The sequence below is a fragment of the Dermacentor albipictus genome, chromosome 6, assembly GCF_038994185.2.
Source record: "Dermacentor albipictus isolate Rhodes 1998 colony chromosome 6, USDA_Dalb.pri_finalv2, whole genome shotgun sequence".
In the NCBI taxonomy this organism is placed as follows: domain Eukaryota; kingdom Metazoa; phylum Arthropoda; class Arachnida; order Ixodida; family Ixodidae; genus Dermacentor; species Dermacentor albipictus.
Window position 1 is genome coordinate 36,556,507 of NC_091826.1, and position 24,672 is coordinate 36,581,178.

At 46.0% G+C, this 24,672-nt stretch overlaps 1 long non-coding RNA gene across 1 annotated transcript in view; it reads right to left on the reverse strand.

The window, feature by feature from the left end:
- Positions 1 to 20,963, reverse strand: part of LOC139046849 (uncharacterized) — a 60,395-nt gene extending 39,432 nt beyond the window's left edge. Inside the window, exon 1 of the long non-coding RNA XR_011506946.1 lies at positions 20,841 to 20,963. This is a non-coding gene — a long non-coding RNA (uncharacterized lncRNA). The remainder of the gene's footprint in view (positions 1 to 20,840) is intronic.
- Between the last annotated feature and the right edge of the window lie 3,709 nt (positions 20,964 to 24,672).

Genomic DNA, 24,672 nt, shown 5'->3' on the forward strand with positions numbered 1-24,672 from the left:
ATTCACTAAATTGAAATAAAGAGGAAAAATCGTGGAATGAATACATAACTTTAGAACCTTAATAAGGTAATCGTTTTGGTGTCCCTAATAAATTTGTGAATTACACGCAAGGCATCACTGTGGCTGAATCTCAGCTAAGACGCCCCAAGTGGGAGAGGATGGCTGGTGAAGCCGAAATGGACGAAATGGAACTTCCGAAAGTTCTCTTTATCTAAAAAAAAATAGGTGGCAGGATAGAAAAAAAGAAACTCATAGATTGAATATCATCGAAGAATCTTGAATATGTAATGTGGATTTTGAAGTGCGTGCACTGACTCCACCACTCCTAAAGTCTGGGCGGTGCACAAAAAAAAAACGAAAGAAAGGAAAGAAATTTCGCGCAAGGTTTCAAGCTTCAAAGCTGTGTGATGCCTCTGCGCTTTGCAACGAAAGCTGGTGTTACGGGATGGTGCCGGCACTCGTTCCTCCAGAAAGTCTTCAATTACCTTGTGTGTGGCTAAACGTGCTTCAGTTAAACGTGGCGTAAGCGTCTTTTCCATGTGGCATAGATGGCGACAAAATTCACGGCCCACCTAGAGTTCGCTCTGGGCAACGCAAACAAATCTCTAAGGCTATGCCTTCGCAGGCTGCATGCTCCGGAAGTAGTTGCAGAGCCGAAAACACGTCACGGCTACCATGTTTTAGACAGCACTTATTGCAAAACTACGCTGATGCTCAATGATATTCCCTCACCCTTTCCTATATTGTTTAACGTAACCATCTGTGAAGTGTTTGTGAAACGCTTGTGAATATTTTAGAAGGTTGTTTACTGCAGTCTATATGCCTGGTTCTGATGACTATGATATACATTTTTGCCTCTCTTCTTCTTTTAAAAAAAATTCCAAGTTATTGTCCCGCGTCTGGTTCAATAATACTATTTAGTTAAAGTAATCCTTTAGGTATTCATGTGGCGGCTTCTTATGTTAATTTTAATATTTATCGGTTGCTCAATTCGCGAGAGTGAATCTTAGTATCTGGCCTGACAGTGACGATTTATAAATAACGACAGCGGCGATTGTGACTACATGGGGTTCTTCGTACGTGTCGACGTCACCGCATACAAGTGAAAAAGACTGATTAGTTCGTTTGTCTGTTTACATTTTTCCGCAAGACGCTATCGTTCTTTGAAATAAATATCATACAAGAAGAAAAAAACAGAGCGAACTGGCTGCCTTTATTGGACGCATTTACCTGAGTTATGAGTGATTGTGCTGCGATGACATCACTGCAGCATAATATTCTACAGCGACTCCATAGCCGCTATCAGAGCTTTCCAAACGGGCACGGTCTGCGCAAAGGCTCTCATAATTGTCACGAAGAAAGAGATTAAGAACCACGTCATATACTGGTTCCCGGCACACTTAGGACCAAAGGTCGGCGACGTCCCCAGCCTTAACGAGGCGGCACACGAGGCTGCGCACGCGCAAACAGAATGCGCGGCTTCACCCGACCACTCAGAGAGCAAGGACGCCCCACTACATACACTGAAATCACTAAACACTACTACCTACAACGTAGAGAGTATAGCACGCCACACCGCGCGCTCACTCGAGCTCAAGCAGTTACACTCGGAATGCTACAGACAGACACATCATCATCATCATCATCATCATCAGCCTGGTTACGCCCACTGCAGGGCAAAGGCCACTCCCATATTTCTCCAACAGACAGACACATACCCCACGTCAAACAGACTACACCGCTACATGCCTGAGCTATACGACAAGTCTTACTGCACCAATTGCAACAGATCCCTTAACATCCGCCAGTTACTCTGGCCGTGCTCGCAAGCTAACATAAACTCCGAACCAGACAAGCGCAAGTTTGAAGAAGCAATCGGAGCGAAGAACTCGCTCCCCAACTCTGGGCCGTCCAGCAGGTCGACGACGCCGCCTGAAAACTCAACCTCCTGGTTCCGTCGTGGGAGACGCCCACTCCACGAGAGCCTAAAGCTCTCGTGGCCTGCAGGACCTTCAATAAAGTTGATTTCTTTCCTTCCCTCTCAGTTGTGTTCTTGTGTGTTTAAAGAAAAATAAAACTAAAAGAGAAAACAAGAACGGCAGAGAGGTAGAGCGTTGAACTGCCAATCTCTTGGTCGGAAGTTCTACACCTTGCGGCACGGCGCTAATTCTTTTTTTCTTTGTAACTCCCTCGCAAAGGATTATAGTACTCTAGGGGTGGGCACACTGGCAGGTCGTCAGATCGATTAGCTAGGGAGTGAGCCCAAACCAGCTGTCATTGTTAAAGACTTCTTCGTGTTTCTCGGAAATGCAGAAAGACGTCGCACGGAGTTACGGGTCAGCGTGCTGCAGCGACGCCGCGAATACACAGACATGTGCTACAATTGTGCTTACTCGAATGATATGTGAATTGCCAGTGACTGTGCTTCAATTTCATGTTTAGATTTTAATATGTTTACTTTAAAGAAATGACATTGCTTGCTACGCAAATAGCATTTATTGGAACGTGCAGTGGGCGTTTAGTTGAACTTACCGCGAACGTTGTGCGATATGACTTATTTACACCGTATCACTTTTTTTTTCCTTTGACCCCGCCTAACTTTGATACGCAGTGTTTAGCTAAACGTAGAATGAGCAATAGTAAACTGGGCGAGATGGAACTAGGTTCATGTCCCAAGGCTGGCGCTAAAACTGACACGGAACCGAAGACACAGCGCTACGGACAAAGCGCTTTCAACTCCAGAAGGAGCAGCAGGCGTAACACATGATGCAAAGCTTTCCTACACCCATACGCAGTAATATTTAATACAAAACCCGAAGGGTTCTCCTTACAGCAGCTTGTCTATAAAAATCGACAAGACGTGATATGGCATTCCGTCAACGGGTCACCAATAAGGCACACCGTCGCGTCCTTGTGCCTACAAAATCCCTCGAGTCATCAGAATAATGATGATGATGATGAAGGTGATGCATCGCACCGTTGCTTCCGCAGCCATCAGCTCACGGCTGTACATAAACATAACTCGATTTTCCTCGATCACGACAGGGCTCCACCACGAAAGAACCGAGGCAAGGAAGTATCTACCGCCGGCTCCCGAAGGGCCAAGTATATCTGCCAACAGCGACGCAAGTTTTGAAACACCGAAACTGCGAGCGCGTTTCCAGCCGCGTCCGTCACACTTACTCATCCCAGGCTGTTGCTCACCCGTGCTGCCTCGCGCCAAGCAAAAGCACTTTCTAACGAGGCATTCGATTTGGAACGCGTCTCTTTCACATTTGATTTATAGGGCGCGCAGCTCCGTTCTGCCTTGTCGGAAGCTTTCTTGTCCGAGCCACGCCCCGTTCTGGTTAGTCCTCACACCCGGCGCCACCCGAAGCCGCGGCCGGAGTGTTTATTCGCGGTGGCTACTCCCTCCCCCCCCCCTTCCCCCCCAGGAAGGAAGGCGCGGTGTGTGTATAGACGGTGCACGGGTACTCGACGCGTATACAACACGCCTCGCTTCGGGGTTGCGCGGCGATTAATGACTGATACACGCGGAAAAGCAATGGGGCGCTCTGTCGCCGCCTCGTCGGCGGCTTGAAGCCCGCTATGCGGAAGACCTTGGGTGCCTGTGTGGTGGCGCCGATGAAGGGTTGCTGCATTTCTTTCTTTCTTTCTTTCTTTCTTTCTTTCTTTCTTTCCTTCCTTTTTTCCGTTCTTTCTTTCTTTTCGTTTGTTAACGTTAGCACCCCGCGGAGGCTAGTGCTCACGCACGCAAGGACAAACGCATGCACATACACGCACATACCGCGTGTACTCGTGTAAAGACTACCTTCGTGTGCGAGTCGTACCCGCATCATTGCAGTCCAAAATTCTAACAAGGAAAAGCAAGCTAAAATCAAATTCTAAGACGCAAAACGGAGAGCAGAAGAAAGCGCGGGCTCGGCTTAGTTTGTCTGCTCTTGGATTCTGAGACCGCGACGTGCGATGTCCTTGGACATTCGCTGTGAAGACTTTAAGCTCGCAAGTATATCTACAATGCCATGGATGGCGCGAAGAACGACTGTATACACGGGTGGCACTGCAATACCTAACCTAACCCAACCTATGCAGCTGCGACGGCTACAGTGGTTGGGACTAGATGGGAACCAGGTGCGAGGCGTGCATGCGTGAACAAACAAATGCATTACGAAAAAGCAATAGCTATCGATCTGTTGGTACAAAAGGGATCACGGGGATTTAAGCAAGGCCGGAAAAAGGGGACCGAAATGGCCCGCTCTCGTGCACAGGGCCGCACTTCGTAAATATCGACGACAACAACAACAATGAAAACAACAACAACAACAACAGTGAGGCTCTTACGCGAGTTTGTACGGTACACGCGCACAAGCACGAGCACGAATGCCCGTAATGCCTCCGTCGGCAACCCGCTCACACGTATAGCGCGAATCCCGAGACTCCCAGAGAGAGCCGTTGCTGGTGCTGCGATGTGTTTTGCCGGTTGCTGCTATAACATGCATGGAAATCACTCATTCCGCACTCGTCGTCGCTGTGCTCAAGGACTCGGCCTCGGCAGTCGGCGTGGCGTAAGGGGCAACGCAGAAACAACAGCGTTATCGAACGCGCTGCCGTAGTACAGGCAGCTGTCACACCGCTTTTCTCCGCTGTCACACCGCTTTTCCTCGGCGTTCGTGTACGTGCCTGTCCTGTACGCGTGTATGGGTTTGTGGTGCTGGCATATTTATGTATATATGTATGGAAGACTTGGCTCACAGTTGCTCACGCATTCTTATCCCTTTTTTTTTGCGAGATGGGTCCGATTCCCTCACGGTGACATTTTGTGACGCGGAAAGAGTCGCTCAGGCGGAGCAATTGCTGTAGTTGTGTTGAGCGTGCGCGTGTGTGTGTGTTTGCGTGTGTGTGTGTGTTTGCGTGTGTGCGCGTGCGCGTGTGCGCGCGTGTGTGTACGCGTGTGTGAACAAACGAGCGTCTTTACCTCAAGATAAGAAACAAACAAAAATATTAAGCTTACCGGCTTCTCTGTTCTTGAGCAACCTTTGCAGCAGTATCCCATTTCATGCTTGGAATTGTTGGACATAAAGCTCCTGATAACGTTACTTCCGTGGTTTGTTACTTCGTTGGATGCACCTTTACTCGCAGCGCGAACTAGTTCTTCAGTCCTCTCAGATGCACCTCCGAGCGATTATTGGAAACCAATATCAAAGGCCATGCTTTTCGCTGTACGTCAGACACCGGAAGTAACATTCTTTCTTGTTTTAACCACCACTCGCTGTGACGAAAACAGACAAAGCCAAATTTTTCTTCTTCTTTTTTTCGCGTGGCGAACCAGGCAAGTGAAAGGGCCGCGCGCCACACAGAACGATCGGGAGCATAACATGGATTGGATTGCAGACAACTTTATTTATGCTTGCAGTTGGGCGCGCGCGCGCACCCCGACGAGGGCCTACGTCATCCTCGAAGTCGCCGTTACCTGGCCCGGGTCTCCGCTCGCCGTTGCCGGCTCGCTGGGTCCGGGCCTTTCGAGCGCCTCGAGGACCTGCTGGACGGCCCAGAGCTGATCGTCTCGGTCGTAGCTCTTCGCGGCTGCCTCGAGCCGCGGTGGGAGTGTTCTTGATTTAGCGTCTTCTGGATATTTAATGCAGTCCCACAAGATGTGCGTGTAGTCTGCGGTCTCCCTCTGGCAGACTCTGCACATATCTGTCGGATATGTCTCGGGGTACATATGATTCATCAGTCTCGGGCTCGGTAGTGATCCGGTCTGGAGCTGTCTCAGTACTACCGCCTCCGCTCGACTAAACATCGCCGTGTTATGTGAGCAAGAACAGAGCAGCGGTACACGCAAAGGCTTTCTTTTTCCTTTCTTTCTTTCTTCAATTTTATTGGAAAAGAACACAACTCTGCACGTGTGCGTATATGCGTATAGATTGTATGCGCTTAGGAGCATACATACATAAAAAGTCACCTAAGATTTGGATAGCCGGGAAACTATACTGACGGTCAAGCCGAGAGCACATCACAACGTCATCGAACCGAAGGGATTGAAAAGATGGTGACTTCTAGTCTATCCATTCTTCGGCAGTGTTTGCTCTGTCCTCTTTTTCGTGTTTGGGTTGTCTGTGCGCTGCCTAAGTGAGGATAGGCCCTTTGAAAACGGTGCTGGCCGCCTCTGTATCCACAACCTCGGTCGATCTCCCATCTACAGAGGGCTTGCCACGCATACATACGTTGTATGTGCGCATGCATGTATGCATAGATTGATTGATTGATTGATTGATTGATTGATTGATTGATTGATTGATTGATTGATTTTAATGGCGCAAGTGACAGTTCTGGCTAAATAGCGTCAAGTATGTACATGTCTTGCATGTCATTCGGATACATATATACATGCGTAAGAGATGCATATCCATGATAATGTATATATGTAATGTACGTACGTGCGCATGTTTGTACATACGGGTATTACGAGTGTAGGTAGCTAATCGACTTATGCCAATAATTGATGAATGAGAAGCTTCTAGCCTCAGGTAAACACTGTAATGATCTCACACATAAGCTGTAAATCAATGCGTCATGTTTGCTTGATATAAGTCAGCAAACAAACGCTGTTTGCAGAAGCGTGACATCTGATTGTGGTGCAGAGTTATGGAATCGCTTCAATGTCTTGCTTCATTACTTTGCCAGTTTTCGGCAATTTTCGTAAAGCGAAATGGAGAGCCCTAAATGAACGTTTTTTTTTTCCTACACTTGGTAAGAAATTAACCTTTTCTTTTAACAACGAATTACGTAAGAACTGGTTGGGTTGTACAATGAAAGCCTCGTTCTTTTTTGCATTTCTCAACTCACAGACACAACTCGATTTAGCGAAGCGCAATTTTTTCGAGATGTCCAACTTGAGAAAGTTCTCGATTTAGTGAATTAATTATCGGGGGCCCAGCGACTCCGTTAAATACATGTTTAGCTGCATCCTTTTTTTCCCCGGAAATAAGAGCTGGCCCCAAGCAAGATCTTTCTCTTAACATCTGGTTTGTCTGTTCACTTTCTATTTTTATTTTCGCTTGGCGCCTTTCGACAAAAACTGAAGTTCCACGGAAGAAGAAGAAAAAAGAAAGAAAGGATCAAAAGTTCACAACATTTCGCTTAGATGCTTTTGTTGCGTGAGCCTTAACGGCCCAGTGGCTTGCGAACCGGTGATCTCAAAGCCGGCGCTTCCCGATGCTGGCGTTTTTTAGATCACCGAGCGTGGCAAGCGGCTTTAATCGACAGCCGGTCTCAAAGGCGCATCGCGCTTGTTGCCTCGGGTTCAATGTTCGCCGCGTCGAGGTCACTCGGGAAATCCTACGCCGAAAAAACGCACCCCCCCCCCCCCCCCGGAGCCAGAAACATCCACACATCCACTAAGTATAGCCAAACACAGCGAGAACCTCGTGAAGAAATATATATATATATATATATATATATATATATATATATATATATATATATATATATATATATATATATATATACCGAGACAACCGCGTTCCACAGACAGCGAGCTTTAAAAGGAGGCGAGACAGGGACGGCGTCCGGCGTTCAGTAAATGGAAGCAAAACGAACGCAGAAAGAAAAGTGCACAATAGGATTTCGGCAGTCGATCAGACGACTGACCAACGCAAAGTTGTACCCTCTGCAGCAGATAAGGCGGAGAAAATTTGAAGAATCCCAAATTTGTGCCGCTTGACTCGGCTTGGCTTGGCTGCAGCCGAAACGCTTCGCTTATACGGCGGTTTTCTTTTTTTTTTCTCTCTCTCTCTTCGCGTTATCCGAGTTTTCTTTTTTTATCGTTGCCGTTTATTTTAATCTCTTCTCGCTCGAGAATCACTCCGTCGTGGAAGCTTATCTCGTTTCGTTTCACTAGAAATTCCGAAGATCACCTCCGGCTGTTCGAGCAGAGAGCGTTTAAGCGGGTGGTCATGCTTTGTTTAGCGTATGTTTTGTTTTCTTTTTCTAGTTTTACTTCGATTTCTTCGGACCACTTATACCTGATGACACTTATACCTGCCCTGTCCTACTTTGTTTTGTTTTGTTTCTTTCAATTTTTTTAACGATTGCAAAGTCGTCGCCATCTTGGTTCGGTCGTATGTGCCTTATGGCCTCTCGCAGTTTGTTACGGAAGGTTTAAGATCATCCCTCTATTTTCGGTGTCCTCGACGGGACTTTGTCAAATTCACGTCTTCACCTTCCACAGTCCTCTTGAATAATTCTGATTAATACAAAGCCACGTCACTCAAGTTTCCATATCAAATTCCTTCTTTATTACGCAGTATATTTACTTTTCTTATCCACCTGATGCTTTGCATTCTTTTCCCGTAGGAATTCCAATTTGCGTGTCTTGTCGACCTTCTCATTAAGAGCAAATACGTCTTTTTTTTTTCAGAAGACGGAGCTATCTTCCTGGTGTTTGGTTCTTTTGTTCAAAACTATATATTATCATTGTTTGAATTAGGTGGAAGCTAGTGTCTAAAATAATATATTCTGGCCTTCTGCAAGCGGCATCGTCTGCTCGTTTTGCTGTACATCTGAATAGCAACGTACCGACGCGCTCATCAAAGAATTTAGGAATCAAGAAATTGATATATTTATTGCGTGATTAACTTACGCCACCTCATCGAGAGCCGACTGACCAATCGACCAGCGGGCTGACCAACTCCCTGAGTGGCTTCTAATTGACCGTGACGCCGGCCTATACATGTGGTTACATAGATGCGCAATCGGCTGCCTGTCTAACAAATTGATGAACAGAGCGCTAGTTAGTTCATTAACCTTTCACTTTCCGGCCAATTTCTCCCCCACAAATGTTAGCGTGTGGTGTAAATAGCGTAAGAATAATGAATGAATGAGAGCCACCTATGTAATAAAAAACTGCGCTAAGTGACGCAAAGAAAGAAATATATCCGAAACGGCGTATAAACAAACACTTGATATCAAAAATCTGCTCAGTTAATCTTATAATATTTCTTTATGTCTTACTATTACGTGAAGAGAAGTTGGCGTCACTATTATAAGGTGTATAAATATTCTTCCAGCTGTTACAACGCATGTAAGAAAATCAACAAGATAATTAGCCCACCAGCAAACATTATTGAGTGTCACTAAATACGGTTCTTTTAATTTCATACTAAAGTAAAAAAATGTATGATTTTATTCAAAGCAATTACAAGTACATTTGCGGGACCTCTCTGTGCCCGAACTTCGCCATAAGTGACGCTAAGTAAAGTAGACCATTTGCAATTTCTCACGCCATATCAAACAGAGCTTCGCTCACATCACTTTTTTTCAAAACATCTTCCCTTTACTTCCCGTTAGGTAGTCTTCTTTACGTAACCGGCGCTTCTCTTTTGGGAACACACAAATTTCTATTTAAGAGGTGTTTAATATGTCAAGGTACCTCCATTATTTCCTTTTTTTTGTCTTTGATTGACATGCCTTTATTGACGCTGCAGATAGCATTACGCAGAACAAAACTAGGCCTTCCCTTCCCTATCTTTCATGGCCCCCATCCCTCTCCCATGTATAGGGTAGCAAACCGGTTAAGCTAAGCTGGTTAACCTCCCTGCCTTTCCTTCTCCACTTTTTCCTTCCTTCCTTCCTTAGGCCTTTGCCGATGCTGAGGTACGTCCTCGGCAGAGGAAGGGGAGTGGGGAAAGCTCCAGACGCATATGAAAGTGACGGGAGTGGAAAAAGGAGGCGCAGCGGAGTTGTGACGTAGAGAGTCACGTGACAGGCCTGTCACGTGAATCTCTACGTCACAACTCCGCTCCGCAACGTTGGAGCTTACTAGGGTGTTCAACGGACACGTCCGATTGCGCTACTGCACCCGATGATACGGCGCTGTGTTGAACCGTGTTGAATCACCTGCGGTACTCATCCACTTAACTCGGTAGGCTGCTCTGTTTCAGTTGACTATATACTACAAAAAAAGGATGTTACACCCTTTGGGACTTATCTTGTCCCATCTTGTAGTAATCGTCATCTATGTTACCCTGCGCTCGCTACGTACTCGTAAGGAACCCTCTGCCACGTGGACAACACGCATGCCTTTTGCGACCTGAAAGGGCCGGGCGGCCAGCTTTAACGAACGAGCAATGGCACGGTAGGTGGAAGATCGAATATTATTTGAGGACGAGGTAAGCTTACACGGTTCAAATCTTTCCTAGAACATAGGTGACGTTGCAGGCTCGTGGACAACTAGAAGTATTCAGCTGCCATAGATCACCGTTATATCTGACAAACAACAAAGACGCGGGACAAGTCATGCGGATGTCAATAAATAATTTTCGAACAGTATGATCTCTTCATCCTATCGCATTACAGTTATTCCGCTGAAGCAAGACGACCAGAGTTTTTCGATCCTCTTCAAAACAGTTTCCTTCTTTTCTTTCCAGGTTCGTTATATAGAATGAAGTAGGCGTACAGCGCTGCAAGACAGTGTTCACAAAGTTTGAGGCCCGTGGCGCAGAGTTCGACGCTTCCTTTGTAACTGCGCGCCTCTAAACGCGGCTGTGCGTTGTGCCACTGAAGGCGAGGATCCTCCTTCAGCCTTAACATCGTCAATCTCTGCTCCGCTTTGTGTCCCTCCCACACGTACTCTGTGCTTACTCTCTCCCTTTCTTCTTCTTTCTATTCCCCTTTCCCCCACCCCCAGTGTAGGGTAGCAAACCGGATACTCTTCTGGTTGACCTCCCTACCTTTCCTGTCCTTGCTTTCTCTCTTCTCTCTCTTCTGCTCCGCTGCCCGCGGCCCCGGATGTCAACCGAGAAATCCACTGTGCTTTGAAGCATCGTGCGCTTCGCTCTCGATTTCTTGTTTCTTCTTTTTTTCGGCTTCGCGTTTCCTTTCTTTTACCGTCTGCTCTGGCCCTCGAAAAGACGGCAAATTGTCGACAAACCTGTTTGCGAAACACTTTGGCAATTGTTTTCCATCAAAACGGTTGCTTTCTCAGTGTCGAAGTTCCCGAATGTACTTTTCCGCTTCTTCTCCTTCTTGTTCTGGTCTCGTTCCTTTGTTTGTAACTATTATTATTATTTTTTGTTAGCCGCTACCGTCGCTAGATTTAGCCGTTTGCTCATTGCTGCTGTCTCACCTTTTATCTTTCGTTTTATTATCAATTCGTCGTGAGCTTTCTTTTACGGCCCATTTCCTTGTTTCTTTCTTTTTTCAATGAATAGATTCTGATAAAAGTTAGCCCAGTCATATTTTATTGCATAGTTCGCATTGTTATATCAGGCGCGGCGCCGGCCAAGCTGAAGCTTTTCATTTAAGTTCATTTTTTTATGTTGCCTCTTGCTTATTTCGCTACCTCTTCAAGCTTCAGTTTAAATTTACTGTGGAGAAATTTCCCCCCCTCCCCACCCCCCCACCCCCCCAATAGAAAGAAGAGTCATGATCCATTCCACTCTGTGAAGGTGGATGAGCAGCGAAGCTGTTTAGCGCACACCGCAGAGGTGACCCAAAATACTCAACAAAGGTACGAACATAGTTATTGTCCTAATCTGTGGTCATCGGGGTGATATAGGTATACACACACATTCACTTATCACCTCTGTTATTAAATGTGTCCGCCACGTAGGGCAATGAATGACTTATACCCCCTTAAGCAATTGGCCGCATTTCAATGGGGGCAAAACGCGAAAACACCCGTGTACTTAAATTTAGGTGCGCGTTAAAGAACCCTAGGTGGTCCAAATTTCCGGAGTCCTCCATTACGGGGTGCCTCATGATCAGAAAGTGGTTTTAGCACGTAAACCCCTTAATATAATAATAATAAATAATAAGCAATGGTTCATGCCCCCGGAAACGCGGCCTCCCCATTACGACGACAGAAGAGAAGTGAAATAGAGAGTTTTAGTGTAGCGTAAAACGCTTGTGTTAGCGTTAGCGTGTTCCGCACGCTAAACCTTTGCGTAACGCTATTCGACAGAGCCTTAGTATAGCTTAAAACAACGAAGCGCCACAGAGCGCAAAACCTTTCTGAAAAAATTGTACAAAGCATATTTGAAAAAAAGAAAACACCTGTTCTTATACCCTTGTGACTGGGACCTCTTTGGGTCCCACGTGTGACAAGGGCAGTTATAGGGCGCGTTAGAGATCGCCGAGCCCACAGGGGTGTGGGCCATTGAGCTTGGACTCTTTCTGCACTACCGCCATTATAGGCCGGCATGATGGCTCGCTTTTGTCAACATCTCGGACACATTTTTTTCCAGATCCTAGTCATAGACTGCTTTGCTGTAAAAAAAGAAAAAAAGTCGAGGACGAAGAACAATGGGAGGGACCACAATGAATCTGCAAACGAAAGGTTTACTTTCGCACAAAACTACGAAAATCGAGATTTAGAGACAAGGAATGCACGGAAAACAGCCTCGGGGGAGGCAATGACAGGTCGTGGGGCGCTTTCGAGGCTGATGCGCGAATCGTGATCGAGCAGTATCGATTTTCTTTTTGTGCAGAGAACAAAGGCGGGAAAAGGAAGAAAGATAGAAAGGAAGAAAGCCGAGGAATTAAAGGATTGAAAGACAAAGAGGTTCGATGGCGCACCAACTGCTCGAGCGTTTAACGTTTAGAAATGAGCAGCAAAAAAAATACGAGAACAATATGCAAATAAAGAGCAAGGTTATAATGAACACGCTACTCTAGGCTAAGAAAAAAAAAGCAATACCTTGACCTCCGCCCTGCTGAGGTCAAGTAACTGAGAGGGACGCAAGAACGCAGGATCCTTTTTCTTCTCGGCTAATGGGATGAAGAACCGAAAATGCGCAATGACGAACCGAGTTCTGTCCGTTAAAGAAAGGTAGTCCTGCTGAATGTGAGATCTCTCATCTGCGGTTACAGCAATGGGCAGAAGGATTGAAGGGAAATGATTCAAAATAAAAAAATGACAGGGGAAAGTGAATTCGGGGAGTACTGCAACGGGAAATTCGGCTTAAACGGAGAGCAAAGAGGAATAGAAAGTTGGGAAGGGGAGAAAACAGGTTGAAGTGGCTCGGGGTCATTCTGTTGCAACGGGGCCATAAGAGGTAATAATAATAATATTTGGGGTTTTACGTGCCAAAACCACTTTCTGATTATGAGGCACGCCGTAGTGGAGGACTCCGGAAATTTCGACCCCCTGGGGTTCTTTAACGTGCACCTAAATCTAAGTACACGGCTGTTTTCGCATTTCGCCCCCATCGAAATGCGGCCGCCGTGGCCGGGATTCGATCCCGCGACCTCGTGCTCAGCAGCCCCCATAAGAGGTAACTGAAGGCGGATGGTAATAGCTATTATTTTCATTCGATAACTCACGTATATAATGGACAGAGAAGGAAATAGGGAGGGAGCTGTCTAGGAAATGCCACCCAGAAAGGAACAACGCCTCCTTATTCTTTGGGAAGGAGGGGACAGAAGCAAAAATGAAGATATGAAGGAAGAAAGAGGAAGGAAAGAACAAGGTGACAAGTCACAAAGACTAAAGTAAATGAACGACAACAGGTAGATTGCGCAAGAAAGAAAAGAACAGACACGTCGTAAGAGATAGAAAGAAAAAGAAACACGCAGGTCGCTTTAATTACAAAAGAATGTAAAAATATTTTTAAAATGTTTCGCACCCCGGAAAGCAAGAAATGCTCTATGAGGACACTCAGGACATGGTCGCTTGTGTCCTGTATGTCTTTGTCCCTCTTCGATAACTTTATGTGGCGTCATTACAATCGAATAGAAAATTTAGCTTAGCAATAGCAATAGTATCTATAGAAAGTTAACCAGAGCAACAGCAAAAGAAGTCAATAGAACCATTAGAACGTTAAGCTAAGCAATACTAATAGAAAGCAATAGAAGCAATATACAGCTAAACTCACCAATAGCAATAGAATCAATAGAAAGTTAAAGCAGAGCAAAATCAACGGAAGTCAATAGAAGCAATAGAAAGTTAAGCTAAGCAATAGCAATAGAAAGCAATAGAAGCAATGGAATTTAAGCTTAGCAATAGACTAGGAGCAATAGAAAGTTAAGTTTAGCAATAGCAGCGGAAAGCAACTAAAGCAATAGAAAGTTAAGCTGCGATAGTAAATTATGCCTTCGCAATAGCAAAACAGCAACTTGTTGAGGTTGAGCGAGAGAAGGGTTGGTGGACCCGCAAGGTCGCGTAAACGAAAGACAGTGGCGACGCCGACCTGAGGTCGTGAACATGGTTAAACCAAGATGCAGGCTGATAAACGCGGCCGACTGGAATGCCTCGGAACTTTTCCTTGAGACCTATTTTTGGCTTCAGTGTGTCCACATATGTGGACACGGGCCGCGAACAGGCTTTTAGCCTGTTTGCCCTGCAGCGAGAACAAAGCTTTAAAGTGAACAGCTTTCTCTTACTCTTTCCATCGCGTTTCGTGGTTATAGATCGGAAGTGGACTTCCACAGCTTTCACCGTCGATGCAAAGGCGCACATATAGAGAGTACGTGGCCCCACGGCCACCGAATGACTGGGCTCGTTCGCAGCCGAACACCGAACCATTATAGCTCTTTCAGGCGCTTTTGTGTTGTCCGCTTAGGCCACCGCTACAGAGATGTGCTGGTTAACAGCGGTGTTTTCTGCTGGAAATTACGCGATAAAACAACAAATGTTACCTAAATATCCCCACTACAACGACAACATCAACAAAGTCGCAGCTTCGCCCGAAAGGTCAAGCATCAATTGCAACTGCAAATTATTAGGCAGTTATACGAAGTAAGGATACTAGTTTAATTGGTTGTATAAGCTTGTGAACATTCAGTTACCATCTAAATTAACAAGCATTGTCTCACAAGCGCACAGGCAAACATTAACACAGCTGACTCGATGTCCGCTTACACTCGCTGTCAAAACGTTGGCGTGAGGAAGGGCGGCAGCAGCAGCGAGCGAATCGACCTTCGCGCTTCCTCTCGCTTCAACGCGAACTAAGCGGCGAGAACAGCGCGCACGAAGCTATCAGCCCTCAGCGCGCCTAGACTCTCTACCCGTCGCTGATTGTTTCCAAGACAAAGTGCGCGTGGCCGCGCCATCGCAGCCGCCGCCGGAGTATATATAGAACACCTTCCTCCCAAACCCCAGTGCCTTGCGCACGATGGAGGACAGTGGGCTTCCTCCCCGCCTTCCTCCTTTGAGTGCACGATATCGCACAACATCCTGTGCTCACCCTCGCAGACTTTCACTCACACCCACAGCATACGGCGCACGGTTTCGATGTTATCACGCACACTTAAACTTCATTCGAAGCATAGCAGAGTGTGGATGTAGGCCAGTTGGTGATGCATAATTTTGGGAAGCTACCGCAGGGAAAACACGAGACTCGAAGAAAGAGACAGCACGTACCACTTCGTGTTGCCCCTTTCTTCAAATCTCGTGCTTTGCTTGCGGTAACTCCCCGAAGTCATTTATTCGAAACATCATGGCGACGGCGATGACTGAAATTCGCCTGACGTGCCCATATAGTTGCTACGCCAATAATATACGCCGCCAAGCGTCCTCGCTCTATTAAGGTGAATAGCTTGCAAGAATCCCCGTTCAGCTATTAACGTATCTTTACAATCACATTCAATGTTTACTGGACATTTTTCTTCATATTAGTACTTAGCGCGTTGCTTCTCACTGCAGAACTTCCAAAGCGACAGTGAAGCGGAGCCACAGTCAGTGCGTAAAACTGCTCAGAACCGAAGCTCTTGTGCGATTGTGCGTGGCATTAAAGAAAACGTTCAATTAACTTATATACACTCGTACGGCGCACTATTTAATTTTCGCAGTTTCCGGCTCCACTTGCACTGTTCGGGGAGTCAGAGGTAACTGAACCTCCCTCGCACAAAGTGCACACAATGTTAGAGATACAGACAAAATGCCTGTAATATTTGTAATGTCGGTTCTAACAAAGAAGGCGTCGACGCACTCACAGCTACATACTAGAACCTAAGTTCAAGGTGACGCAGGTGAATCGGAAGCGTCCCTATTATTATTGATTAGTGTGCGTGCGTGTGCGTGTGTCATAGGTACTTATTTTAGTAAAAGCATGTAGGGTATCCTCATGAGGAAACCTCCTGAGCCAACTCATCAGCTAACGTCTGTAACTGTCCGTCTCATACGTTCGTGTAGCTTGGCAGCTCTTATAGCATCCTCTCTCAAATTGCCCTCATTTCAGGGCAGAGCCTCAACATATATCAAAACGTTTATTCAAAAAGAAAAAAAACAGATAGCGAACGCAGGCCCTATAAGGTGAGCGTAGACTCTTCAAAAAGCTTGCGCCTATTGGGGCTTATCTTGTCCCACAACAATAATCACCATGTGCCTTGCATGTGTTTCCTTTCTTGAAAACTCGGCGCGTATACATAATGCTACGTCACGCCGATAACGCGCATGCCGTTCGTGACCTGGAAGTACCGGGCTCGCAGGGTTGAAGAAAGAAAATGCGGGCAAGATAGACGACAATTATTGTTGTGGGGCAAGATAAGTCCCCCAAAGAGTGCAAACGTTTTCTTAAGAGTGTGAACTTTGAACAAAGTTCACCGGCTGTTCACTTGTAAGACTACACACTCAGCTGTGGAAAGGTGTAAGGATCCTCCCATCCCGTATTCTGCGAAGAGAGCTACTTTACCTAATATTGCATCGGGCCACTTCAAGCACATCAGCATCAGGTAAACGCTGCTCAGTGAAATGTGGACAAGCGGTAGGCACAGGAACGACCGACACGAGCGCAACACCTATCTACGCCTTCCCATCGTGAACGCTTCAGTGTGCGATTTTTCACCTCAAGGCTTTCCCCAACCGTGAAAGATTACGGGAAACGGAGCAGCTGGCACTTACAAAAGGCTCACTCGTTGTCCATTCTAACGGGCACTTTCCCTCGCAGAAGGCGGCAGCAGACCGGACTCGCGTCTAGCTAACGCCCCTGCCGTTTTCTTTATATTGTTTTTCTTTCTCTCTTAAGGCGACGCAGTTATTGAAATACACCTGTTCTGTTAATGGGGTTACACCCGAAGCGACACAGAGGCTGGGAGACTCCGTAACCAAGGACTCCAGGTGTTTTAGCCACCCGGTGTTTTACGACTAGCACCCCCAAAGCACGACACACTAACGTTTCTCAGGATTTTCTTTTTTTTTTCTTTTTACCCTGCTTCCATCGCACCAGAGCTGCTTCGACCCGGAAAGCAGCCCGCGATCCCGTGCGCAGGAAAAGAACATGCCGTCGACACTGAGCTACCGTGGCGGATGGGATTTACGCGTTTTCTTGCTTCCTCGATTGCTTGCCTTTCAGAAAAGCCCTAGACATCATACAATTTTTAAAGGCACAAGGAGACGCAATCTGTGGTAGAAGGATGAACGTCGAAAGAATGATGCGATATAGTTACTTCTTAAGCACGATGCGGCGGTAACAGTTACACGCGTTTACGCACTCACACACACATGCACACACACGGTGCGAGTCGTGCGCAGTTGTGGTTCTGAACACGCCTACCGTGCTGCCCCCATCAGACACGGTTGGATTGATGCGCAGTGCGGAAGAATAAGCCGGAGGCTTCTCGCCCAGTTCCCATCAGTCACGGTAACCGATCGAGGATCCGAAGCTCGCTTTGCTCGCCCCCCCCCCCCCTTCCTTCCCTCCGTGGTCAGCAGCCCATCTCTTACCACGTGACGTAGGCGGCCCACGCCCAGGCCCACGCATTCGCATCCCCATCAAGCAGCGGCATCAAAGTGTGTAACCGCCCCGCCATCTGCTCCGACCGACGGCGAATATCCGATGCGCTCGTCCTGTTGCTGTGTTGCGTGTCTGTGGTAGGAACCGGCCACAACCTGCCTCTCGCTCCTGTCTTCGACGGCAACGTTACTCGACTCCTCAATCCCCGTCTCTTCGTGGCTGCTCCCCGAGACTGGCGCTTTAATTTTTTGCTAGTGTAGAAACGCTTTAACGAAGAGCGTTACCAAACTAAATAGTGTAGTAAATTTTACGTGGTGAAGCTACGGTGTGATTATGAGGCACACCGTAGTGAGGGAAATCCGGATTAATTTTGACCACCTGGGGTTATGTAATGTGCACCAAATGCACCATACACGCGTGTTCCTTTCTTGCATTTCGCCCCCATCGAAATGGAGCCTCCGCGGCATTGCTTGGATCCCGTTACCAGTGGCGTAGCAGCGGATAGATTACCCTGGTAAACCAAAAAGAATGTACAAAACGTTTCTTGTCACAACAGCATGCGTATTGTAGAATGTTTTACATTAGTTTCTACTTTACGGGAACTATAGCATCCCTGAATTTTTCTTCTTTTTTTCTGTTTTGAACGCACAGTGCACTGGCACATAATCGTTATCTACATATACGTAACATGATAAAAAGGCCTACTGGCCATCTAACACATGAAACCTGTGTGACCTTTTTGTATATGTATATCTACCTGCGTGATCTGTGCGCATATATATGCATTTCATACGTGGTATCTGATGCATTAGAAGTCACTTTTTAGAGCGCAGCTCTTTGGCGTCCGTTCCTGGGTTTCGCGTCGTCGTCGGCGTTGTCGGCCTCGTAACCAGCTCCGCCCCCCTTCGCTGGAGTGGGAGACGAAGGACGCGAGCCGCGAATGGCGGAGACCAATGAGAGCGGCCCCTTCAGTGACGTGCGCGCGCGATGCTGGTGTCATGCGGACCCTCCTTACGGCTCGATGCGCACTCGTGTCTGGTCACAGCCGATCCACTCGTTTCGTACTATCGTCTGCTCGCGCCAAAGCTCTCGCCCGCGCCTGTTTGGTTCTGTTGGGTCGGTCTCGTTCGCGCTTGTTTTGGTTGTTATTGTGTGAGATTGTTTCTTAATCTGATTGTATGCGCTATGCAAATTGTATAGTACTTTCTGGAAGCCATGCGGCACCAGCGATCACACTGGAACCTTTGACGAGTCATGTATAAACGCCGGCTCGCTTGATCCGCAGATCAGATTTTCGACCATTACCGACTCTGCTACATGTCTCTCTCAAATTCTTTGCTTCAAAATATCGCGAAATGGAAACACGTATAGAGCTGCGCTCAAATTTCGCATTAGGGAGTATCGTAATCGTCGGATAATTTTTTCCTTGCTTCAGCTGTACATTGAGCGCAACTGCAATTTTCATATATGTGCACCGCATCGTCTACGTTATTCTACGCGTAAATTCTGTATAAACTGAACGGGGGCAGGGGCCCAGTCAGGCTGTTTCAGCCTTTAGTCTCCGTCTCCGCCAGGAAATGTCCTGAAATAAAGTGATTTCGATTTCATTTTGATTTGATTTGAACACCAAAGCCACAAAGCCTGCCGTTGCTGGTGGCTGGGCTACCTTCTCTTACTCGAAATCCCAGCAGTATATCCACGTGGGTATGAGGATCTTGAGTCCACCCTAGGAAGGGCGGTCACGTCACCAAAGGTTTGGAACGAAATCTTCACCCAATCCCTGTAGGTACACCCGGCCACAAAAGTTTACGGACCAGGGAATTGTAGAAAACGTTGAATTTTCAAGCAGTCTGTAGCAGTAGCCAGTATAACTGTATACGAATGTGTTGTTAACATATTCTAGTCGATGCCCGAAATGCAAATACCAGGTTGCGTTGTGAAGTTGCGGAGATATTCAGCTTTTTCTCAAATTTTATGGTCCGTAATATTTTGTGGCTGGGTGTACATGTGGTTAAATTTTCTCCTGTATCGTTGCCAGCGTCCTCCATCGGTTGTTCTTCGAAAATAGCACATTCCCGCAAAGAGTTCATGGCCGTGCGCACTCCATGCAGGAGGAATCTGCAGTTTTCCCAAGGAACAAAGCCAGGTTTCACTAATTAATGTTTTGATGGTAGTGTTATTTGATATCGTATTACCTGTACACAGGGTGTCCCAACTATCATGCATCGAGATTTTAAAAAAGATATGCCAATGCCACGTAGCTGGACATCATCATCATCAGCCTGGTTACGCCAACTGCACGGCAAAGGCCTCTCCCATACTTCCATACCTTTACATATTACCTTGGTTCTGTCCCATACTGGACAGAACCAAGGTAATGTTGTGCATCACCCTCCCACCGCTAGCTGCCGGCCCATGAGACCCCAATTCCCGTTATGCCTTCCGGCGGACGAAGAATAGCACAAAGCGGAACTATATGTTTAAAAAGAAAATATGTAATAATGACGTTTACAAGCGAATGTTCAACAGCACTGAAGCGAGGATTCCACATTTTCGATATGCAGTGTTGCACGTTCGCTCGCGCTCATTTCTTATCTGTCCAACAATACAAGCAAGAACGCACGCGTCGCAGAATTTGCGCGCAAATAACGCAACGGCCACGAAACTAGCCCAGCAAAGCGTAGCGAGGCATAAGCTGTCTCAGCACCTGCCTTTTTTTTTCTTCTTCTTCGGCAGAACTGGAGTTCACTTGACCAGAAAAGCTGCTTCTTAGCGGCTCAGGCGAAAGAACAGCTCCGTTTGTATCGAGTTATTGAAGGGCTCCGCTCTTGCCTTTTGAAGACCGGGCTTTGCGTGCCGCCTGACATTCGAAGCTTCCTCCCACAGTAATCTCGCCGCCGTTGCGAAGCTAGCAGCTTTTCCCCGCCCAGTTAGTCAACGAAATCTTCCACTGCGTCAGCGTTTTCCTTCTTTTTTTTTTTCGGAGGCTTTGGGGGAGGCTTACCGCGTAGCGTGCAAAAAGACCCCCGTAAGACGAAGTGCAATGAGGGTACCGTTGCCACTGAATTGCCGCGCATCCCGTCGTTATAAAAACAAACGACGGGCGATTTGCCGTAAGGATGTGGCTTTGGCCCGAAATAGCCCGGCATTGAGCGCTGAGATACATACCTGTTCTTACAGGCAAAGCTGTTCTGTGCCGCCCGCCGCGTCCATCCATCCATTTTTCTTTCCGTGACTGGTGGACCACTGGCGTCAAGCTTTGGAACGCGCTTCTGCTGGCATCTGATATAGCCTAATGAAATTTGGAGCATTCTTATATAACCGGGAGTGCTGGAGGGGGGGGGGGGGGGAGGGGCGCAGACGTGTTCTAACGTTAGAAACGAGAATAAATAGCAGATATCTGATACTGATGGGTGTTCGTATCGGGAAGAGGAAATCAGAACGCCGAACCCGCGTTGTCAGGGTGATGCTGTCATCAACTTGACCAAAACATCTATTCCTTTGAAATCGCGGCTGTTTCCTTGGTCGCAGGGTTCGGTCATTTTTTCGTTTCTTTTTAAATTTTTTTGTTCCTAATATGAATTGACTTCCAGAGCGGATAAGACATAGTTCAGCTTATGATTTTTGATGACGTCACTTGCATGCATTCGCCCATCAATTGCGTTTTCAATTACAGAAAAAAAGGAGGTGAAACGTGGCTTGATCCTGCGGAATCAGGGGATTCTGCAGGATCAGGTGATTCTGCAGAATCAGGTGATCCTGCGGATTCCGCAGGATCACCAAGGGGTGATCCTGCGGAATCACCCCTTGGCTTACAATCGCATGGACTTGAATGCAACCAGCTTTAATCATTTATGTATACAAGACGCAGTGTGTGACGTTTTTGTCACGCTAAACTCTTACAAAGAAAAAAAGTTTGTAAAAAGGTATACTAACGGGTGCAGATATGAAATTTATCAGCCAATACAACCTTTTTACACGCTGTTTGCATACATCATAAATTAAGACTCAGTAAGCGCTTTCTTTGCTAAAAAGACTTAGCAACAGCTGCCTTTCGTAACCCATTAAATGGTGCCGCTGTCTTGCCAGTGGTCTGCGATTCTTCATAGTGGCAGTTTTACTGCTACATTAAGATGCGCTGCTGATTATTGCATTATGTAGGAATCAGTTATGTGCTGCAGTTATGTGCGACCACACCCACTTGCCTAACCTAGAGCTTTCCGCGACACCGTTTCTCGCGACCATACTCCTAGTGAACAAGAGCTCCCTTAAGCACGGTCAGTGAGCTACGCGCTTCAATAAGCGAGCTTAGGGCCCAACTCGCGAAACAACGCCCAATCCACAGCATCGCCCACCTCTCAGCCACCCTCCCCCCCCCCCACAGCGGCCTCCCCCTTGCTCAGCATAATCATGCATGCAGCCGTCGCCAGTTCAATTGACACACTCTTCACAGACACCGTCAACGAAAACCGAGAGTTTTAGTGTGTCTGGTATTCCGGCACACGCCGGTGGATCGGGCGGACTGCCGGGTGAGCAAGGAGCGTAAACGCGAGCGACCGGAACGGTGGGACAGGGCACAACCAGACAAACGCAGAACTAGTATTGCAGTATCCAAGTGCGTTATATTTCACTGCTACCGTAAATTTTCGGCAGCGGCGTAACAAGGTGGCGCCTCCGCTCCGGACGCTCACGTTTGCGCTCCCGCCTGCGCCCGATCCGCCTGTGCGTACCGGAATACCGGACACGCGAAAACTACCCGTTTTTAGGCGCCTATACCCTTACAAAAAATTGTTGAAATGTTATTTATATGTTATTGTTCAACGTCAACAAATGACCTTGAAAGAACATCGGGGCATTGTTGAAACAATATTGAAGAAGTTGTTGACAAGTGTTGATAATTGGCCCGCGACATTTTGTCGAAACACCATTGGGGCTTTTCAATTTGAAAGATCATTGATATATTGCTGAAAATATGATGCATTTCAATATTGAAAGCCCATTGAAGGATTGTTGCAGATGTGTTGAGTCTCAAAATTGAAAGGCCATTGAGGTATTATGGAAATTTGTTGTTTGTCAAATTGAAAGTCCATTGAAGAATTCTTGCAGATTTGTTGAGTCTTAACATTGAAAGTTCTTTGAAATATTGTTGCAGCTGTGTTGAACGTCGACACTCCAATTATGCTGAAAGCCCTTTACGCCTCCGTGTGCATTTGGCAGTGTTTAAAACTTCACTTTTCTTAAAATACAGCTCAGCAATGTTGTGTTGCAAATACTTATCTTTGAAGTAACGTTGATATGCTTGCTGTGGAGGATAGGGGTAAAATTTAAATTCAGTGACTTTTGTATTGCAGGCCTCGGTCACCCTGGGCTCAAAAGTATGCTCCTAGATTGCCTCTAATAAACCATATTGTATAGCTGCTAGCAGTACTGTTATAGCACTTTTTCAATTGTCACAGTGAATGGTCTTTCACGAAATCAAGAGTGCTGAACTGATACACACAAAAACAATTTTTCTAGGTGAAATGTTTATTTGTAACCAAACATCTGTGCAAATGTACAACCATTTGTAGTTTGAGAACATCAGAAACTTCTTAAAAACTATTGCAAAGTACAAACTTTCTGCAGCTTGACACCATAACAAAACTGAATACTGACAGATGTAGTCTGTATGACCCTCAAGTAAACACATTTTCCAAAAGAAATAGATCTTAAAAAATAAATACCTAAATATAAATGTACAAGCAGACTGACATGACTGTAAATAAGAACACTCAAGAAAGGTACTTGCTTTCCTTATTAGGTAGCCACTGGTACAACCATGGCACGATTCGCTTGAGCCCACAGCACTCACTGGGACACTGATATGTAGGGTGATTATCTTTAAGTTTCATATAATTTATTAAAGAGTGGCTGTTGCAGCTAACATAATTCTAGATACAGAGTGTCAAACATTACTTGTATGAGAAATCAAGACGCATATTAAGCTAACAAAAACTCACTTCCTAATAAATTTTTTACGAATTTTAGCAGTAATATTACAAGGTATATGCACTTAGAATAAGTTTCCAGAATAGCAGTAACGAGACAGATGCCATTAAACTGACTATAAATGCATTGTTGTTGCACTTACTCTTTTTTAACAAAACGCACTGTTATGGACTGAAGCGCGAAAGTAACTGGAATGCCCATGTATTTTGTCTCACATTTTTGCAAAAATCTTGAAACTGGTTGGTCATCCTTGAAATTATTTTCAAGTGATAAAGTCCTTCAAATTCACTGGCTACAATTTGTAAACTGCAATATGTGGCGGAATGCCATAAGTGAATTAGTAAATCTGTGAGAATCAGTTGAATGTGTTTCTTTTTCTTGTGCTAGTAAAGTCCACCTTTGAATAATCTAGCTCAAGAACAAGAGTTATGCTACCTGGTACAAGCAACCTTTCAAAAAATCTGTAAAACTGACAAAGGATAACTCTGTACAATCCTTATTTGTTGGTTGAATGGTGTGTGCCAATTTCAGCAAACCTTATCTACTTTTGAAAGATGGCAATCGCAATGAGTGATGCTATGGGAGGAGTTTATTATGCTGCATTGCTGTTGCATGATCCAGTTATTGGCCATAACGTTCCTGCGCAAGTAATTCCACATCAAGCGACTTATTCATATTTTTTTTTTTATTCAGCATTGATTCAGACACAGTGAAGGTCTTGGATGGCAAGGATAAAGGCAGTACATTGTCTGCCTGACTAAGGCCCTGCTTCATATTGACTGCTTCAGATTTTTATATGAAAAAACAGCTATAAGTGACGTGCTGGAATACTACAAGATTATTTCTTGTGTGCGTTTATTTCACTTTTGTTCACTGCCACAAAAAACAACGAAAAAATTCACAAAAAATCTGGTTTCATGCGAACATGAAAGGCACATCATGGCCATTACTGGAGAGCTTTTGTTGCCCTTTAAATGTAAGCCAACTTATACCTATAAATTCTTATTCAAGT